Here is a 20,340-nt window from a genome sequence, read left to right as displayed (position 1 = left end):
TGGTGGGGACTCTTCTTCACTGAGACTGACATCCTGACCACTCGGGGTACTCAGAGGCCAGCTTGCCTGCCAATGGACCAGACCCAGCGGCCACAACTGGGACCCCTTTGTCCCTGGTCTCCTCCTGATGTGGCCAACTGGCTAGAGTGCCCCGACCGGTAAGGAACAAGAGACTTTATTGACCTCTCTCCCATTCCCTCTCTCTTTCCTCTCCTTAACCCTTCTTATCCTTCCCCGTTTTCTAGTCCCCTAGTCCTGAATGCAGGAATCTGGTCAAAGGGCCTCAGCCTGAGCTGAGGATTAGAGACTCATCACCTCCTCTTGGCAGAGAACTCGAATTCTGGCTTTGGTCTGGTCTGATCTCTGGTAGGGCCGAGTTCCAGTCCTCCCTTCTCTGGAGGCCCAGGGTAAAGGCCCATAATGCCTGGGTATCTGCAGGTGGCAGGAGACGTCTGTAAGGCCACCCCTTTTGCCCCTCTCTCCTGCCTCCTCCCCCTTCTTCTTTCAACCTGGCTTCCTTTCCTCCCTTTGAAATCTTTGAAGACCTGAGATATTTTCCTTTACTCTGTTAGTACTTGGATCTGAAGTTCTGTGTCTCTATAGGAGGTTTTCTGAGAGATTGTATTAAATGCATGAAGTAGTTCAAATATGAATTAACTAGTTATTCATGCAGTCATTCATCAGAAATAAAACATCCTTAGTCATCAAAGAATGCAACTGACTTCTAGAAAGTGTCTTTCTTTGATGGCCCCAATACATGGTACATTCCGTAAGGATTTCATAACGTTCCAGTTTCTTTCCCCTTACAGGTTCCAATTATTTCGTATCTCTCATCATTACTTAAGATTTCTGGCAAGGTCTAAAAAAACATGAGTCATAGGCAAAACGTTACCAGAAAGAATGAGAAAGATACTACACAGTTTGTTATTGGTGTATTGCCCACGTCACCAAAAGGTGCACAGCATAATCTTTAGATGGCAAAGACTTTCTTCTTTGATTCACTCCTGTATTCCTATTACCAAAAACTGCATGGCATACACGTATTGAAAAAAATGCAGATTAAAATTGGATGCCTTCACAGGGATATTCATAAAACTGGTTCACTAATTAGGTGTGTCTTTAGAAACATTTTAATACTTTCTATTACTCATTATAGCATCCATTCAAGATGAGCTTCTCTGGTGGCTAAGTGCTAAAAAATCCACCTGCCAATGCTGGAGATACTGGTTCAATCCCTGGGTCAGGAAGATTCTCTGGAGAAGCAGATGGCAACCTGCTCCAGTATTCTTGCCTGGGAAATCCCATGGACAGAAGAGCCTGGCAGGCTACAGTCCATGGGATTGCAAGAGTTGGACATGACTTAGTGACTAAATCACCACCACCAATACTCATTATTCAGTGTTTAAGAAGTAGTGTAGTCACAAAATGAATAGCAAATTCACACAAGGAATATTATGTTCAAGTATATTCACATAACATATATCAGCATTAACATGGAGAAAACAATTTCTCTGAAAACTGAGAATTAGTGAAAAAATAATTTACTAGGAAATAGATTAGAAATTTAAAAAGCATTTAAAAATCTGGCAAATATGCCAATTCATAGCTCATATAATAGAGTTCACAGCATGGAGAAATGCAGGGAGTTTCCTACCTAATAAGCAAGGGAAAATTTTTACAGAATCAAACAAAACAAAAAAAAAAACAAACAATAAGCAAACTGATATTCTATAAAATAAAAATTAAAAAGACTTTAACAGAAAAATCTAATACACAGGATTTAACTGGGCATAATTTGAAAGCATTCTTAGCTCTAAGAAATTATTATACAAAAATGAGGACTTCCTGATTGGAAGGACTTCCTGAACATTGAGTACATGAAGGAAGGAAATAAGGATTCAGGACTATGAAACAAGTTGGACAATGAAATCTCGATTAGTATAAGAGATGTTTCAAAAGGAAAATAAAAGAATGTGGGAAAAGGCCAAGTTATAGAAGAAGCTTATTGAAGAATAATGGGTTGTCAGTGCCTGTCTGATGAGTGGATGAATGGGGGACAAACAAGTAACAATACATGTATGTTTTAGCTGTTTTAAATAACTATATATTTAACAAAAAAACATGTTTTGTTCTACAGAAATGGTTCTCAAAGTGAGACAGTATAAGAAATCCAAAGTCTTAAATTCAGTCCACAAGTTGAGGTGATTTTCTCTGAGAACATAGCTTTGTAATATATCCACATCTATAACATAAAGTTTGTCCATGGTAAGAAATAACCATTTTCTTAAAACATGACATGAAAATTACTTATTGTGATAAACAATCATGCCGAGGATGTATAAAATGTTATTCATACTTCTTTTGTACTGTTAATGTAATACACAAACAACTTGGAAAAGATACAGGGTACTGATGGGGAAATTTAATAAAATAAGCTTATCATTACATGTTAAATAAATAATCCCTTGGAAGAAAAGGGAGGTAGCTAGACAAGGGCAAAAAATAGAAGACAGAAAAAAAAAAATAAAGAAGGAGAGGAAGAAGAGGGAGGAGAGGGTATGGGGAGGAGGGGAGAGAGGAAGCAAACGAGACTGCCTACTGTTCTCAGCTTGACTAAACTTCAGATAGGTTTCCTCTGGACCTCCTGTTCTTAGAGCATATACTTTAGAGAACTTTTCTTTGTAAATTCTTTCCCTGCCCCACTGAGATGTATGTAAATCTTTTCAAAGCTTCTTGATTGTTTGAAACCCAGGAATCTCTTTCTCCAGGGCCTAGGAGCCATCTCTTCGAAATGTAAACATCAGGGGAAATAGTGTCCCAACTTTCTACTAGTGTGGAGAGATAGGAGACTAACCACAGTGTGCCAAACTTGCTTCAAATATTAAAACTGTCTCCTGTCTCAGGTTTCCCTAGAGGTCCCGTGGTAAGGAATCTTCCTGCCAATGCAGGGGACACGAGTTCCATCACTGGTCTGGGAAGATTCCACATGCCACGGAGCAACTAAGCCTGTGTGCTACAACTACTGAAGCCCTCATGCCTAGAGTCTATTGGTGCTCTGCAACTAATAAGAGAAGCCACCACAATGAGAGGCCCATGCTCTGCAATAAAGAGTAGCCCCAATCTGCTGCAACTAGAGAAAGCCCATGTAGCAGTGAAGACGCAGCCCAACCGAAAGTAAATAAATAAATACATAAATACATAAACTATCTCCTGTCTTAAAGACACAAGAAAATTTACTTTTCCTTTGGGTAAAGCCTATCATCTAACAAACTCAGATGGCCTATGTTCTCTCACTCACCTCAGTCTTTAAAAACTCTCACAACCTTTGCTTTTGGTGGGGTTGAACTCAGAGTGAGTTCTGGTCTTTCTCTCTCTTATTGCAATAACCTTGAATACAAAGTCTTCCTTCCCTGTTTAAATTTGTTACTTTTTTAAAGATGGAAGAAAAGCAAAATTTTTGACAGAAAAGAAGAGAGATAAATAATTACTAGTTTAAAGGCATAATAAATGAGAGCTTTTTTAATCACATGGTTTTAACTAATCATTTGCTGCTACTGCTGCTAAGTCGCGTCAGTCCTGTCCGACTCTGTGCGACCCCATAGACAGCAGCCCACCAGGCTCTGCCATCCTTGGGATTCTCCAGGCAAGAACACTGGAGTGGCTTGTCATTTCCTTCTCCAATGCATGAAAGGGAAAAGTGAAAGTGAAGTCACTCAGTCATGTCCGACTCTTCGCAACCCCATGGACTGCAGCCTACCAGGCTCCTCCATCCATGGGATTTTTCAGGCAAGAGTACTGGAGTGGGTTGCCATTGCCTTCTCTGAACTAATCATTTAGTAGATACTGAAGCACTAACTTATCAAGGATGCTAAACCACTGTAAAGTGAATACATTATCAAGCATGAATCATTTCTCAATATCTCAGGTGGCTATAAAGTAGGCTCAACTAAGAGGCATTTGGGACAGTGCCAGCTGATTGTGAGGAGGAAGAAATCAGGACAGAAAAGAACAGGTAGTAAATTCAAATGCCACCAACCCAGGTATAGTGCCAACTGCTGAAGATGACTTTTGGTCTGATGTTCATCATCCCAGTGCTAGGAAGACTCACACTTGGTTCAACCAGGTACTGCAGTCCAAGCCAACATATAAAGTACTGCAACAGAAATTCAGAGCACATGTTGGTTGAAGCTGAGTTGGTTCCAAGAGTATTTTCAGTAGTCAGGGAACAGAGAGCTGTGTGTATTATTCTTGTCAAAAGGACATGGCAAGGACCCAAGGAAGAACAAGCCAGAGAAACAGAAGCCAAAGACCATCAGGTGGCCTGAACAACTCCATGAGAGGACATAGGCAATTCAGTGGACATATATACTGCTTACAGCAGGCATCCTTGGAATTTTGATTCTGTCAACAAGACTAATTCTGCATTCCAAGGTGAGTGGGCAGAGACTCAAATACACATCCAATAATTGTTATGGTCTTAGATGCTGGGAGGTAGTGATGGGAAATGATGATGGGTCAATGAAATGGACTAAGCCTTCAGGTGGAGAGAACAGACACTAACATAAAGAGATGGGCAAGACTGAACACTTAAACTGTCTCCTTCCTTATTCCAAGGTGCTAGGCATTGTTCTTTTAAGCTTCTTAAGAACTTCTGAAAATTCCTGCTACTTTTGTCTCCAGGGGCAAGCACAGATATTTATTTAAAGGTGTGATACATGGAACTTTTTCATCAACTCACAAAATGTGAACCCGTCCCAGAAAGCAAAACAACATACTCCTATTGTCTTTCATTTCCAAGTGCCAGAGGGGAATAGCTTTTAATAAATACTTTTACACTGCACTTCAGTTGAATTGCTATCATGTGAAACAGGCCTGAGGAGAATAACGCATTGCCAAATTCCCTCCAGTGAGTGCAAAATAATACTGTAGGGTCTGGCAGAGAAATAAAATGGAAATCTGATTACTTTGTTTTATTCTATATGGAGATAATGTGTGAGTACATTTAAATACATAATTCAGTGCATTTCAGCTATAGCCATAGATGATGATTTAATGTCAGCCTAACACTAACCTTGCAACATGAGAGCTGCATTTAGAGCTGACAACTAAAAAGAAAGTTGATGAAATTACACTTTATTTTATTTTCTGCAGAGCTAAGCAGACCTGTTTATTCCATTCCTAATGCCAGCTACCACTATAAATTTGAAGAAACTAAACCTACCCAGAAAAGGCCATACATATTAATAAAGCCAAAGGAACTGTCTGCTTATCATACTGGAATAGATTCAAAGAATAAATAAAAAATAAATAAAATATGGAGATCATTTTCATGGGTCAAACTACAGTAAGTGACTTATAGTCCAAATAGATTTCTAATAAATTACCTTTTAATTGTACAAAATCCATCATTGTGTTAAAGATAAGTAAATTGCTACTTTTGAAGGAATGTAGAATAGAAAACGCAGTGCAGAAGATAATTTGTAAAAGTTAAGAGTGTAGGAGGCTACTAGTAAGATATTAGGTAGAGACTATCAACATTCTTCAGTAATACTATAGGAGAGCTGAAATATATTACACTGGGAAACAGTTGTAATAATTTTAAGATGATTATTTTAAAAATTGAGTTTCTTCCATTTTATGTATTTTACTTACTTCTTTGGTAACAAGTATAGTGTAGTCAGAAAGTTGAGGCATTGTCTAGTTTAATTCTAACACTAATTTTCAGGCCACAGATATAGCAGATGAGACATTATTAGGAGACGTCCAGAATGCTGTGAACATGGTGAACATGTGAAATGTTTAATAATGCCCATGTAAGATTCAGGTTATGTTGTAATATTCACATCTGAAAAGCAGTCTCCTTTCAAAGGTCAGTTTTCTAACTCCTACTTCTGTGACTTAAGGCTGAGGAGACAATTGGATCTCCTCCCACAACAGAAGGAAATAAAAATAAAAATTTAAGGATTCCATATAATGTTCTTACTTCCTTACTTTAATGACTTTTTTTTTTGATAGAAATTTTTGTAAAAAAAAAAAAAAAAAGAATTAAGAACTAATATAATGAATAACATGGGAAAATAAACTCCAATTTTACTTCTAATTTACACAAATAAAATAAAGGGCTAGTCTTAAAAGTAAATTATCTTTGACATAATCAACTTTTGAGTTTCAAAACATTTCTTTTGCTGATTACATATTTTCAGTTGGCTTACAGGGTAGCTTTTAGAAGTGCTTATCTATTTATGCTTAATTAATAAATTATAGCTTATCTTGTTTTCAAACAACAAAAAAAAAGGTATTTGAAGCAACCATCTGTAGGTTTGTCCTGGCTGCAGGTTTTTTTTTTTAATTCATTTAATTCCAAATTGTAATATATAAAAATATCTGCCTTAATTGCTACTGCTGCTACTTCTATGTCTACTATTCTGCCACCGCTACTCTTCACGTTGCTTCTACCTCTGCTTCTTTATAGTTACACAGATTGCACTGAACTGAACAAGGGGTTTGGAAATGTCTGTGTCTACCTGGGACATTCTAGAATTATTTTGTCTGCTACATTTGGTGCAGAGTGATTTGGCTCTGAGACCAGGGGACTTCATGGTGCCCACATGGTGAGGTGACTCTGATCTCATGCTACTTTGGATTCTCTTTTCAAGGTCAAGGCTTCTTCTCAGTCCCCAAGACTGACAGGTATATTCTCTAAGGGTCTTCACCAATCACAAGTTCTACAGCTCATTGTTTTCACTAGTCACTTCTACCCTTCTCCAAAGAACTCTGGCTTTATCATTAGTGATTTTAGCTGTCACCTCTTCTTGATGGCCACTTCGGCTCTGGAGAAAATTGCCAAACTGCATACCTCTGGATCCACCCTGTGGTCTCATGATTCTCAGGTCTCATTCAGTTCAGTTCAGTCGCTCAGTCGTGTCTGACTCTTTGCGACCCCATGAATCACAGCATGCCAGGCCTCCCTGTCCATCACCAACTCCCGGAGTTCACTCAGACTCACGTCCATCGAGTTAGTGATGCCATCCAGCCATCTCATCCTCTGTCGTCCCCTTCTCCTCCTGCCCCCAATCCCTCCCAGCATCAGGGTCTTTTCCAATGAGTCAACTCTTTGCATGAAGTAGCCAAAGTACTGGAGTTTCAGCTTTAGCATCATTCCTTCCAAAGAAATCCCAGGGCTGATCTCCTTCAGAATGGACTGGTCAGGTCTCATTAGGGTCTGTTTAGTTTATTAATTCTCACAATGAGTGAGACATTTTGAAACCTGGAGCCTAAAAGTGCCTAATATACAGAAACTGTTATTCATATCAAATGGCTGCCATATTGTTCCAGAACTCTTCTCCGTATTTTCAATCTTCTCTTTTTGTATAAGGGTATGCTCTCAGAATGAATCTAGATAACAAACAACATGCCTGACCCAGCAGTTTCATTTGTCACAACTCTGAATATTGCTGTTGTATCTTTAGGTGGCATTTCTGCATTGAATTGAGCCAGTGGGCTGTTTAATACCAGTGCAGTCTATCTGAGTTCATATAAACCCAACATCTCCACGCATACAGGATTTTGAAAGAGTTAAAAATAAGACCAGTTAAAATTCAGAGTATAGCTAACCAATACACATAGGTCCAAAGTCTCTCATGACAAGAAATGTAAACTAAAATACTTTAATTCTCAGATTTCTTTAAGAATTAAAATATTCAATAATATTCAGTCACTTTCATTTCTATTAATTCTTGTTGAAGAATTGGTGAAATTGTGACAATCCTATATCAATTTCTTCAACTATAAATGGAAATAATAATACTTATTTATAGTATAAGCATATCATATACTTAGCTTTATACAAATGCTCATTTACGTATACAAGCATATGTATAAGCATATACAAAGTAATTAGAATTGTATCTGAAACATAAAACTCTAATGTTAGCTATCATTATTATTATTATCTACATTTAAAATAAGCAGACCTACGACTTAGCAACTTCATTTACAGGAATTTATCCCAGAAATAGAGGCAGACTAGGCTTTGTGAGGTCAGAAACTTAAGTCACTTAATGCCATCTTAAAGATAGCATCTTTAAGAAAAAGAACACAGCAAAATGAATTCAAAATCATTACAAAAGTGAATATATATAATAAGAAAAAAATTAAACCAAATTATAGGAGTCTTAAAAATCAGGTCCCTCCTTTTTTAAAAGCTTTCTTTAGAAAAAAAAAAAAAAAGCTTTCTTTAGGAAAACCATCAGAAATACTCATGTAAAAATGTTTTCTGTTTGCATCCTGATATCCTCTTGCACCAAAAATCCTCCACACCTCTCAGCATTCAGAGAACCATGCAAGTGACACGTCCGAAAGCTTCTACTTCATTGTATTCATAGTAAACCCACCTCTGCCAAGAAGAATGCACATGTGTAATAAGGATATCATTAAAAGTGTACTACTTAAAGATATGTATGTTCATATACTCATTAAATTTAGTAGACATATAGATACAAATAAGAGGTTGTTTACTACAGCATGGCTTATACTAGCAAACAGAGAAAAAAATAAGGTCTATTAATAGGTAGCAAAGCATGATGGCTGAAAGAGTGAAGTCTGAAGTCAGAGGGACTTGGGTTAAATCAAAGCTCCACTACTCACTGCTGTTTGACTTGAAGCAAGTTACTTAACCTCTCTGTTCTTATGTTTCATTATCTGTAAAATAGGGATAATAATATTTTCTATGTCATTATGTTATTATGAAAAGTCAATGAGGTGATATTTATAAAGGGCATGTAACAGTGCTTGGCACATAGTAAATGTTATTTAAATATGAAATAAATACGAATCTACTTGGAAACTAATTAAGTCCATTACATCCATACAGTAGAATACTATGGACTTCACTGGTGATCCAGGGGTCAAGACTTTGTGTTCCCAATGCAGGGGGCATGGGTTCCATCCTTGATCAGGGAAAATCCCACATGCTGTGTGGTGTGCCCCCCTCCAAATAAATCAGCACAATAGAATTCTATACAGACAATTAAAAAGTAAAGATAAATTTATATTAAAATTAGATAATGATATTGAAAGCTGTTGTATAAGAAAGGGAAATTACAAACTACAAAATTCAATATATCAAGGATGAGGGAAGAAAAAGAGAGACTTGCTTTTATGCTACTTATAGGTATAGGTAGAGTAGTTCAATATCATACTATTCAGAGATATTATTTGTGTCTAATGTGAAGAAAAATATGTAAACAATTCATGACAGTACAGCATTCATACTTAAGGAAGTTTAAAAACAAATAGTCCCACAATTTTTTTAACCTTCTTCCCATAGGAAAATGAGGTCTATTTCCTCCTCTTTGAACCTAGGCTTTGTCTCTGTTCTACTTGCAGAATAGGATGAGAGTGATACTACCCAGTTTCTGGACTCAGGTTATGAGAAACCTGTTTCCACTTTCTGGTATCTGGTATCTTGGGATATTCATTATCAAACCCAGCTTCTATTCTGAGGAAGCCAAGGCCACATGAAAAGCCCATCTACAGATGTTTGGGCTGACAACCAAGCTGAGGCCCACTAAACATCCTGCATTAACTACTTAACATCTGAGCTAATATGGCTTTTGATGTAAGCCCTACCCCTCTTTTCAGCTGAGGTCCTAGTCCTCATGCAGCAAAGACAAGCCACCAACACTTTACTCTGTCCACATTCTTGTTCCCAGAGGTTTTGAACATTAGGACCAGTTTGATGGCATTAAATTTAATGCTGGTTATTATACTATAGATAGACAACAGGCAGGTAACTAGAATATATATGTTTTTCTCATGATCTATTTTATATGCTCTCGGTCAGTGACAGTATCTTCTTATCCAACTATACTTCCAACTTGTGAGTATCTAGAGTATAAGTGGACTCAGTGAGGTCTATGGCATAAATTGGGTGAGGTCTGTATCTTCCATTATCTGCTGTATGGTGATTTGTCTTTCTGCCATTTGTCTATGGATGAGCAAATAAATTAAATTAACCTCATTGAAAGCTTGTTAATGACAGGGCTGGACCTGATGCAAAGGGAAAAGTTTACGCCGCTGCTGAAAATACAAGTTTGGTGAATGCACTAAGGGCTTTGAGAGAATAGTAAAAGAAATCTAGGCAAATCTCACCCAGTAATTGAGAACTAAAGGAAGTGTTTGATATCATAAAGGACATGTTAGACTTAACTGTAATCTGGAAAGGACTGGGCAATAGTTGCATGAAATCATTGGAAAGCTGGAAGAAACCTTGGTCAAAGGCATGACATCAGTCTAGGAAATTAAATGAACGTGGAGTCATTGCCTTTGCATGGTGCATGACGCATACATCCATGTGGAAGGTACCCTATACTGTGTTTGTGTGGATTCTTTCCAGGAACCCTACTGCTCTATCAAACTGTGCATGGGTCTGAGATCACTAGACTCTGTGTGTGCATGCATTTCCTCACATGCATGTCTATATGAATCAAAAATGCCTACATATATGTTCAAGAAATTCATAATAGTGGTTAATAACAATTCCTTTTGGAGAGTCTAGGTACAGGATTTAGGGAAGCAGATGGTCTGTGGGAAGAGTGGAGAAACAATTTTTTAATTTCTTTTTTTTTACAAGAAGAATATTGCTTATGTAATTTAAATTTAAAAATTGATTTTAAATAAATGAGTCTAATTAGAAGCATGGAGTTTATAATTTCACTTCTTGGTTTTCTCACAGATAACATGGCAGTGTTTTTTCCTGGCAAGTTTTCCTCTACTCCCTTTTTGAAAATGACAGTACTAGAGAGTGAGTTGTAAGTATTCCTTTTCAACATGGAATGGTTATAAAATGTCAGACCCTTCCACTTTTTCTTTTTATTATTTAGCTCTAAAGATTTCCAGGTTCTAAAAATAAGATAAACTTCTCTCCTGAGTTTATGTACCTTGGACATATTTTAAGTATACAGTGGTCATTTATGAAGTGCGTATCTAAAGGTGGACATCAAAACTGTGTTTGCAATAATCATTTTTCTTTTCAAGCTATCTCAGAGTGATCCCAGGAAATGTTCCTTCATGATCAAAGCAAATCATCGCCTGGAAAAATGCACTATTTTCAGTTAACTCTGCTATAAGCAAGTGCCAAATGCATTTGAAGACAGAATGTTTCACACTAGAGAAAGTTAAGTACAGCACTAAAAAGCAGCCATGAGATCACCAGGAGAATCTACACAGAAAACATGTGGGCAGACTGCACATATTTATTCAGGGCAAAAGCACCATCAATGCGCACAACTTAGCTTTATATATCCCACAACATGCCCCAGAGAACAACTGAGACTTGAAAAAGACAGAAGGAAAATATGCATGCCTCCCAACTGTCAAAGCGGGCAGTTGGGCAACTATATTAATCATGATGTAAACGCTCTGTAGCATATTCTGTTTCAATGGCATTACATTTCTTTCTCACCCCTGTGGAAAAGAATATAATCCCTAAGAAAAATGGGCAATTTGTACTTGAACTAACTTTAAAGCCCTGACTAAGGACAGATACTGTAGTGTTTCTGTCTCAGTGGATAATAATTCCTGTTAAGAAGACCACAGGCTATAGAAGAAGCCGTAGATGCAAACTCACACAGCAGCTTATGATTAGGGAAAGCTGGTCATGACAAACACATTCTTTCTTTCTTCTCTTCCCACCTCAATTAATATCAACTTCATCACGCCTGACTATCGGGAGCACAAGGGAGGGAAAGGGAAATATACTTTATTAACTCAACAACAGTTACATCCTTGCTACTAATTATGACTCAAAAAATCACCTTTCATTTGCTACACAGCTTGTCCACACTACTCTGCCACTAAAGCAGTAATTTTTGGAAGTGAGATGTGGGAAGAAAATATTGAAATTCCACTTATCCTATTCTAGAAATAGAAAAAGGCAATTAAGCTTTACTAATATTTACTGTTGAATGATCCTGGGTTTCCACCCTCAGTCTATATGTCAGAGAGTCACATGTGACATATGCTCCACACAGGATATGGAAGGAAGGGTAAGTCTTCCTCCAACTTGCCGTTCTCACTGGTTCCTTAGATTTCAACATATTGCAATGAATTACAGATTGTGTATGCCTAGTTAGAAGGTCTACAGCCTATATTTATAAGGTTTTCAACAAAACTAAATCTTCTCAGCATGGTCAAAGGGCTTCTAAAAACATCTCTGCAAAGAAACTCAGATCAAAGATAAAACTAATGATGCGAGTTCAAGTAGATAAAAAATAAAGTAACAGAGTTAGCACATCTATGCTTAATATGAATTCTTTGCTGTGTTGTAAATTAAAAACAACAATGATTTAATCATATGTGGATCTATGTCAATCCCCTCAATTATAAATTATTTAAAGTCTTCCACAATATTCTCTAATAATGAACTTCTTTTAATTGCACATTATTCTTTGAGATAGTAATTAGAGATAGTTTATATATAGATAGTTTAGGGAATTATATATATATATATGTTTAAACATATATATATATGTTGCTACACACTTGTGTGTATATATATATATATATATATATATATATATGTTTGTATGTATAGATATTGGAGAAGGAAATAGCCACCCATTCTAGTATTCTTGCCTGGAGAATTCCATGGACAGAGGAGCCTGGCAGGCTACAGTCCATGGGTTCACAAAACGCCAGACATGACTGAAGTGACTGAGCACAGCACATGTATAGATATAACTTATAAATACATATATAAATATGTATTGGGGAATGCATACTGAGTTTTTTAATGATAGATGCATATATTCAAAAATATTGAGGCCGCTTGTCAAAAAAAGAACAAGGGGCAGGAGAGAATTAAGAGCATGTAAGTTCTTAATTTCTAGATGATTTGTTCTGAAATGCTGACAAAGCTCATTTCAGCAAGAAACCACTAAGTTAAGCAGCTATACATTAAAGGGATTACTTTTTTAAAGTACCTTGTTTTGCAAACTTTGGCCTACTCACCTCCAGAGCCATTTTCTTGAAGTGATTAACTTAAGAAATGCATGATGACACACTGGATTCCAAAAGAAAAGGTTGATTCACTTAAATAAGTGAGTAATCTCCATCTTTCTTAAGCAATTTAAATGGAAATGATCCATTTTATGTTTTGTTTCTGTGTCTTCTCTTAGGAGAAATGTGCATATTATTTCACAGTGAAAGTAGAAAAGATGGCTTAGAAATTAATATTTACCAGGAAAAACACAGGCAAGGACTGTCTCTGCTCTTTTCCCATCATACAGATGGAAGAGATATCAGAAATCAGCCATTGCAGCCCTCTTCATTGTGCAGACAGGTGTGGCAAGACTGCACAGTTCATTAGCCTACAAAACCAGGACCAAACTCTCTTGACTCATGAACCAGTTATTCTCCAATGAAAGGAGACCAAAGCAGAAACACTGTGGTATTCCTAGAGAGGAGTCTGCTCAAAAAGTTAACTCATATACAATTGGTTTTCCTAAAGGAACTACCTTCCATAGAAATAAAAATAGGAAAAGAGAATGGACATAAAAAGAAGAAAAACAATAATTTTAGGACATAAAACAGTCTTTACATGTGGTTTTAAAGTGATTGCACAACTAACTGATTGCCAACTGGGAATGGTGCACATTTTCATTCTTTGTACAGAATCTCTTTGTATAGTTATACTCTGGAAATGTTAGAAGATGAAGCACATTTAAGATGGTTTTACCTAGCATAAAGAGTGTAGTGTACTCCACTTGTACTTAATGTACCCCCAGAAAAGTGTGCAGATTTTCCTTGGCTTTGGTGACCCAGTGACTTTTTTATTTTTTTGGTATTATATCTTTCTCTAGTGGGAATAGTTTTACCTTCAAATGAATTTGGCACTTGTGAGTAGCTGAATTAACTAGAAACAATGTACTTTTTCAGGAAGTGATTTACCTTAATTATAAAAGATTCCCCAAGAAATCTTTTGAGCTCCTCACCAACCTAAAGTAAGGTTTTAAAAAATATATATATAGTATCTTGGAGGTTCTGATTCGTTGAATCTGGGAACTACCATTTTTAGGAAGCACCTCTGTGATTCTGATGTAGGATCATACTTTCAAAAATACTGCTTTGTAAGAAACTTTCCAAGTGCTTATTTTAGAGGCAATTCCCTTAAAACGGGGCAAGTACAATATTCCCATAATGTGTTCAGTGCAATAACTGCTTGATATTGTGTAAGCAGATGATCTACTTATTTAAATGAATTTCTCAGTTTGACAATGTGGAATCACATTTGTTGTTGTCATTCAGTTGCTCAGTCATATCCAACTCTTTGCTACCCCATGGACAGCAGCACACCAAGCTTCCCTGTCCTTCACCATCTCCCGGAGCTTGCTCAAACTCATGTCCATTGAGTCGGTGATGCCATCCAACCATCTCATCCTATATCATTCTCTTCTCTCCTGCCTTCAAACCTTCCCAGCATCAGGGTCTTTTCCAACGAGTCAGCTCTTTGTGTAAGGTGGCCAAGTATTGGAGCTTCAGCCTCAGCATCAATCTTTCCAATGAATATTCATGGTTGATACCCTTTAGGATTGACTAGTTTGATCTCCTTGCAGTCCAAGGGACTCTCAAGAGTCTTCTCCAGCACCACAGTCTGAAGGCATCAATTCTTCAGTGCTCAGACTATTTTATTGTCTAGCTGTCACATCCATACATGACTACTAGTAAAACCATAGCTTTGACTACACAGACTTTTGTCAGCAAAGTAATGTGTCTGCTTTTAAATATGCTGTCTAGATTTATCTTAGCTTTTCTTCCACAGAGCAAGTGTCTTTTAATTGCATGACTGCAGTCACCAAGCACAGTGATTTTGGAGCCCAATACTACATCTTCATAAAATCAAAATCACATACTACCTGTTACAAAGAAGAATGTTTTCAGAGATCACAGAAGTTATAATACATAACTTGAAATACACGATTGTAGGAGTTCCCTAACTAAATATAAATTCTGAAATGCTTTTTACTTGGCTTCAAATAGTTCCCATTGTTTAAGAATAAATAACATAAAGGAGCATGTAATAAAGAAAGCATTTTGCCCTTCAGATAAGTCTATCACAGAACTTGTCAGGATATGGAAATGAAGAACTCCTACATGACATTACTTCTCCCATTTATGACTCCCACCAAATCCAAAACTCCTAATAATACCTATGAGCCTCTATTGATCAGGGTTATCTAGAAGAATGGCGTTAGTCCATCAATGGCCATTAATGTGTAAATGCAGATTGACTTAGCAAACAGTAATGAGAAGGCTGAGCGCCCAAAGAATTGATGCTTTTGAACTGCGGTGCTGAAGAAGACTCTTGAGATTCCCTTGAACAGCAAAGAGATCAAACCAGTTAATCCTAAAGACAGCCAACCCTGAATATTCATTGGAAGGACTGATGCTGAAGCTGAAACTCCAATACTTTGGCCACCTGATGCCAAGAGCCAACTCATTGGAATGAGAATGTATGCTGGGAGAGATTGAGAGCAGGAGGAGAATGGACGACAAAGGATGAGATGGTTGGATGGAATCAGTGACTCAACAGACATGAGTTTGAGCAAATTCAGGGAGATAGTGAAGGACAGGCAAGCCTGGAGTGCTGCAGTCCATGAGGTCTCAAAGACACACAACTTAGCGACTGAACAACAAGCAAGATAAGGAACTAATATCTTAATGAGAATACAACCAAGCTGGTAAAGAATCAGCCTGCAATGCAGGAGACCCCAGTTCAATTCCTGGGTTGGGAAGTTCCTCTGGAGAAGGGATAGGCTACCTACCCACTCCAGTATTCTTGGGCATCCCTGGTGGCTCAGAAGGTAAAGAATCTGCTTACAATGCGGGAGACCTGGGTTCCATCCCTGGGTTGGAAAGATCCCCTGGAGGAGGGCATGGCAACCCACTCTAGTATTCTTGCCTGGAGAATCCCCATGGACAGAGGAGCCTGACAGGTTACAGTTCATGGGGTCTCAAAGAATCGGACACAACTGAGCACCTAAGCACAGCACAAAGATCTAGATTAGATTCCCGGTTGTGTGCTCTGGGCTGGGGAGGTCTGGAGCAGCAGTTGGATTCTCCCAGCCTAGAGAAGCATGAGCAAACTGAAGCCAGCAGCGTGCAAGAAGAGAAATGATAAGAAAGGAAGGATCTGTTAAACTAAGACTACTTCACAATTTTGACCTTTTCCCAGGGCCCTTTCATATTGAACATTTAAAATGACCTGGCTTCTTCTAGTAGAAGCTGCCTGGCTGAGAGAGATGGCCCACATTTGCAAAAACAAAACAGAATTATAATCCAAGCCCTAATAGCAGCTGTGTGATCTTGTAGAAAACATCACCTCTGTACCTCTCAGTTTCCCATCTGTAAGAGGGGGATATGAATTCCTGTTCTTGGACCTTTGAGAATTAAAGAGATGGGTATGTAAAGTTCCTGATATGGTGCTTCTTCTCTTCATCTGCTCATCTGTTTTCCTCCATCTGCTCACCTTTCAGTGCGGGAAAAAGGAAAGGGGGGAGGCACTTTCCCTGGTGGTACAACTGAAGCATCTGTGAGATTTTTCTGATTTTCCTTACAAATGGGATTTCCCAGTTAGCACAGTGTAAAGAATCAGCCTGCTGATGCAGGAGCCACAGGAGACCAGGGTTCCATCCCTGAGTTGGGAAGATGCCCTGGAGAAGGAAATGGCAACCCACTCCAGTATTCTTTGCCTGGGAAATCCCATGGTCAGAGGAGCTTGGCAGGCTACAGTCTATGAGGTTGCAAAAGAGAACTTTGAGACTAAACAACAATTTCTGTCTTTTTACAAATTCTGCAGCCATTTCCAGGGAGAAATGAATATCACCCCATGAATATGAACTGATTATTTCTAATTTTCTGTCATTTTACTACTCTTATAGAAAAGGTAAATATAGACTTGGAATGTTGTGGATCTTTATGAAATAAAATTAACATTAATTCTTTGAGAGATCATTATATTTGGCACTAGAGGAAATACAAAAAAATATAAGACACATGTCTTTTGCACTTCTGCATAGAACTTAATTGATTAGAGTCTCAAGGCAAGTGAAAAGTTTCACAGCCATAAAAAATTAAATGGCAACTCAAGACATAATAGGAAAGATGTCATGGGGCAGTCATGATTAATTTCAGAATGAATTGCACAGACAATAATTTTTAAATGCTTTTGAAAGAGAGAATGATCACTTCAGTTAACATACTGAAGAAAGTCTGAAGCAGAAATTGGTGGAAATTGGTGACCTATAAACTGAAGTCAACCTTCAGGTCTATTTAGTTTGAAACGCATAGTGTTTTTTTGTTTTTTGTCTTTTTTTTAGTAAGTCACCAACATCAAAATTGAGGAGAACAATGCCTATGGTCCAGGGAAGGCCTTTCTAGACTAAATTGGTTATCCTGGGAATTTAAAGGAAGAAGAAGAGAGAAATCTAATTATAGTCCTACTCTCCATTAGTTCATTCATTTGTGAATAGCATCTTTCTTCTATCTGGGCATTTCTTACACTCTCTGAAATTTATTCCATCTTTTCTGCTGTCAAAAATTCTTGTTAGCAACAACTTTAGATAGACTTACTATTTCTTGAGCTACCAGAGATAATTAAAATCATCAGGATAAAAACCAGCAGTTCCTCCTCCTAGGTGATTATCAGCTGAGAGCTGACTTCACGGGCTGACCACTTCATACAGTGAAAAAGCAGGTAATTAAATCCTCAAATCTGTAGGAATCCACAGGGACTAAACAGCAACAAGAAATTTTACATTTGAGACATTTTGAGAATCAGGTCAATGAATAAACAGATATTTCAGATTTGATTCCAGCATATATCCTGACACAAAGAAGCAAAATAAAAGTGGAAGAGCTTTGTTCATGGTTGCTGTCTTTTTATTGAACTCCACAATTTTAGTAGAACATTGAAATATTCTCATTTAAATATTCAGAAGCTCAGGATGGTTTGTTTCCCCAAAATTTTTCTTTATCATATAAACATATGTCTATCACTGTGGAATTTAATTGATATTTACTGCAAGTTGTTTTCAAGACATTTTATTCCTTGAAAACACCCAACATTCTGTGACCCAATCTGCATATCCAAAGGTTTTTTTTTCTTTATGCAACATTTCAAAGTTGATTCTACTCACATGTCTACCAAGTAATGTAGCACATTTTAATATCTTAACACTTTGGTCTCTAGACTTACCTTCTGAATTTTCATTGACAATCAGGAGAATCACTCATATCCATATGCAATATTTGAAATAGGAGGAAAGATAAATATTTTCTGGCAGAGTAGAGGCACTAACCATACATATTATTCCCGTGCATGCATGCTAAGTCACTTCAGTCGTGTCCCACTCTTTGCCATCCCACGGACCATAGCCCACAGTTTTCTCTGTCCATGGGGATTCTCCAGGCAAGAATACTGGAGTGGGTTGCATGCCCTCTTCCAGGGGATCTTCCCAACCCAGGGATCAAACCCACATCTCTTCTATTTCCTGCATTGGCAGGCAAGTTCTTTACCACTAGCATAACCTGGGAAGCCCCATACATTATTCCCATGCCCACTCAAAACCTCAACATACGAAAATTTGACTTTCAAAAAATAAGAGCCATTTTTCACTTCATACAACTTTTTGAGTTGCTACATAGTATCCCTTTAAACAGACATCATTTCAGTGTCTTATATACAGTAGATGCTTGATTTACTCATTGAACATGAATTCAATGACTAAATGAGATACTTATAACATCCGAGTTTTACTTTCAGAACTTCTTAGATATATATATATATATATATATATATATATATATATATATATGTTATTGAATACACTAATTATGTGGGAGTTAAGATCATTTTCACTCATTAATAAGATCAACTTCACTCACTAATCTTTTTAAAAGAAGATTAAAAACAATTCATTTTGGTCAAGCCTGGGGAATCTACAACCTAGTCATATTGTAAGTTAGCCCTGAGGATATCTAAGAATCTACTGTAAATGCTTTCAATTTACAGTTTCAGAGGATGAACGTCATTAGCCCACTAACCTGGCAGCTCAACCTCTTGGTGTTACAATTAAACAGATGGCAACATTTTGTTGAAATATCCACTTTCATAGACATAGAAGAAAAATTGTGGAGAACAAAATGACCTTTGTTGCTGCACAATACTAACATATTTTTCACCTAAACTAATATAGGGAAATAAATAATAATAATGAAGCTGCTTTGAACTTAAAGAAGACCACACTGTGCTGTAAGCAGTGCTGGACAGAGGACCAAATATGTCTATTTATTTATTTTTATTTTTGGCTGTTCTGGCTCTTTGTTGCTGCATGGGCTTTTCTCTAGTTACAGTTAGCAGGGACTGCTCTCCAGTCGCAGTGCAGGAACTTCTCGTTGCAGTGGCTTCTGTCCCTGAAACCACAGGCTCCAACATGCCCAGGCTTCAGTAGTTGCAGCACGTGGGTTCAGTAGTCGTCATGCACAGGCTTAGTTGCCCTGAGATATTTGGGATCTTCCTGGATTCAGGATCAAATTTGTGTCTCCTGCATTGGTCACTAAGTCACCAGGGAACCCCAAACATGTCTCTTAAGGCATGTAGTTCTAAAACTAAGAGTTTTAAATTAGGTCCCTCTGGCAATCTCGGCCCCAGAGACAGCATTCTCTACCAAACTGCACGCAGGCTCCCAGTTACTAACCAAGACTTCCTGGGATCCTGGATGGTTGACATCTGCCAGAAGGGTCACAGCCAGACATCAGCTCCCCAGAGGAGACACACGGCACCCCTAAGATGCTGTGCATCCAGGAAACTGAGCGGCTGGGATGGGGGAGGTGATAAGATGCACTGCCCTACCTGGGGAGAGTGCGCTTACCAAGCACCTGGTCACCTGAGGTGCTCAGACCTAGGAAGGGCACAAAACGTAGGCCCAACTGAGGCTGTGCCTTTGTGGAGTACCTGAGAACCTGAACCTGAGCAGCTTAGACGTGAGAAGTGCACGCAACCCAGGGCCTGCTTTAGACAGTTCCCCTGCAGAGAAACCTGGAGCCTGAGTAGTGTAGACTGGGAAAGCACACACACCATGCGCGGGGACAAACCCAGTATGGCTCAGACACTGCAAGCACTCCCCACATATGCCAGTGATATTTGTTTGCAGTGTTCCCCCCTCCCCATAGCACAACTGAACAAGTGAGCCTAAGTAAGTGACCACCTTCACCCCCTTGTGTCAGGGTGGAAATTAGACACTGAAGAGACTTGCAAACAGAAGAAACCAAAATAAACAG

The sequence above is a fragment of the Bos mutus genome, chromosome 4 (assembly GCF_027580195.1).
Source record: "Bos mutus isolate GX-2022 chromosome 4, NWIPB_WYAK_1.1, whole genome shotgun sequence".
Lineage (NCBI taxonomy): Eukaryota > Metazoa > Chordata > Mammalia > Artiodactyla > Bovidae > Bos > Bos mutus.
The sequence above is the reverse complement of the archived record's forward strand: the minus strand, read 5'-3'. Positions refer to the sequence as shown.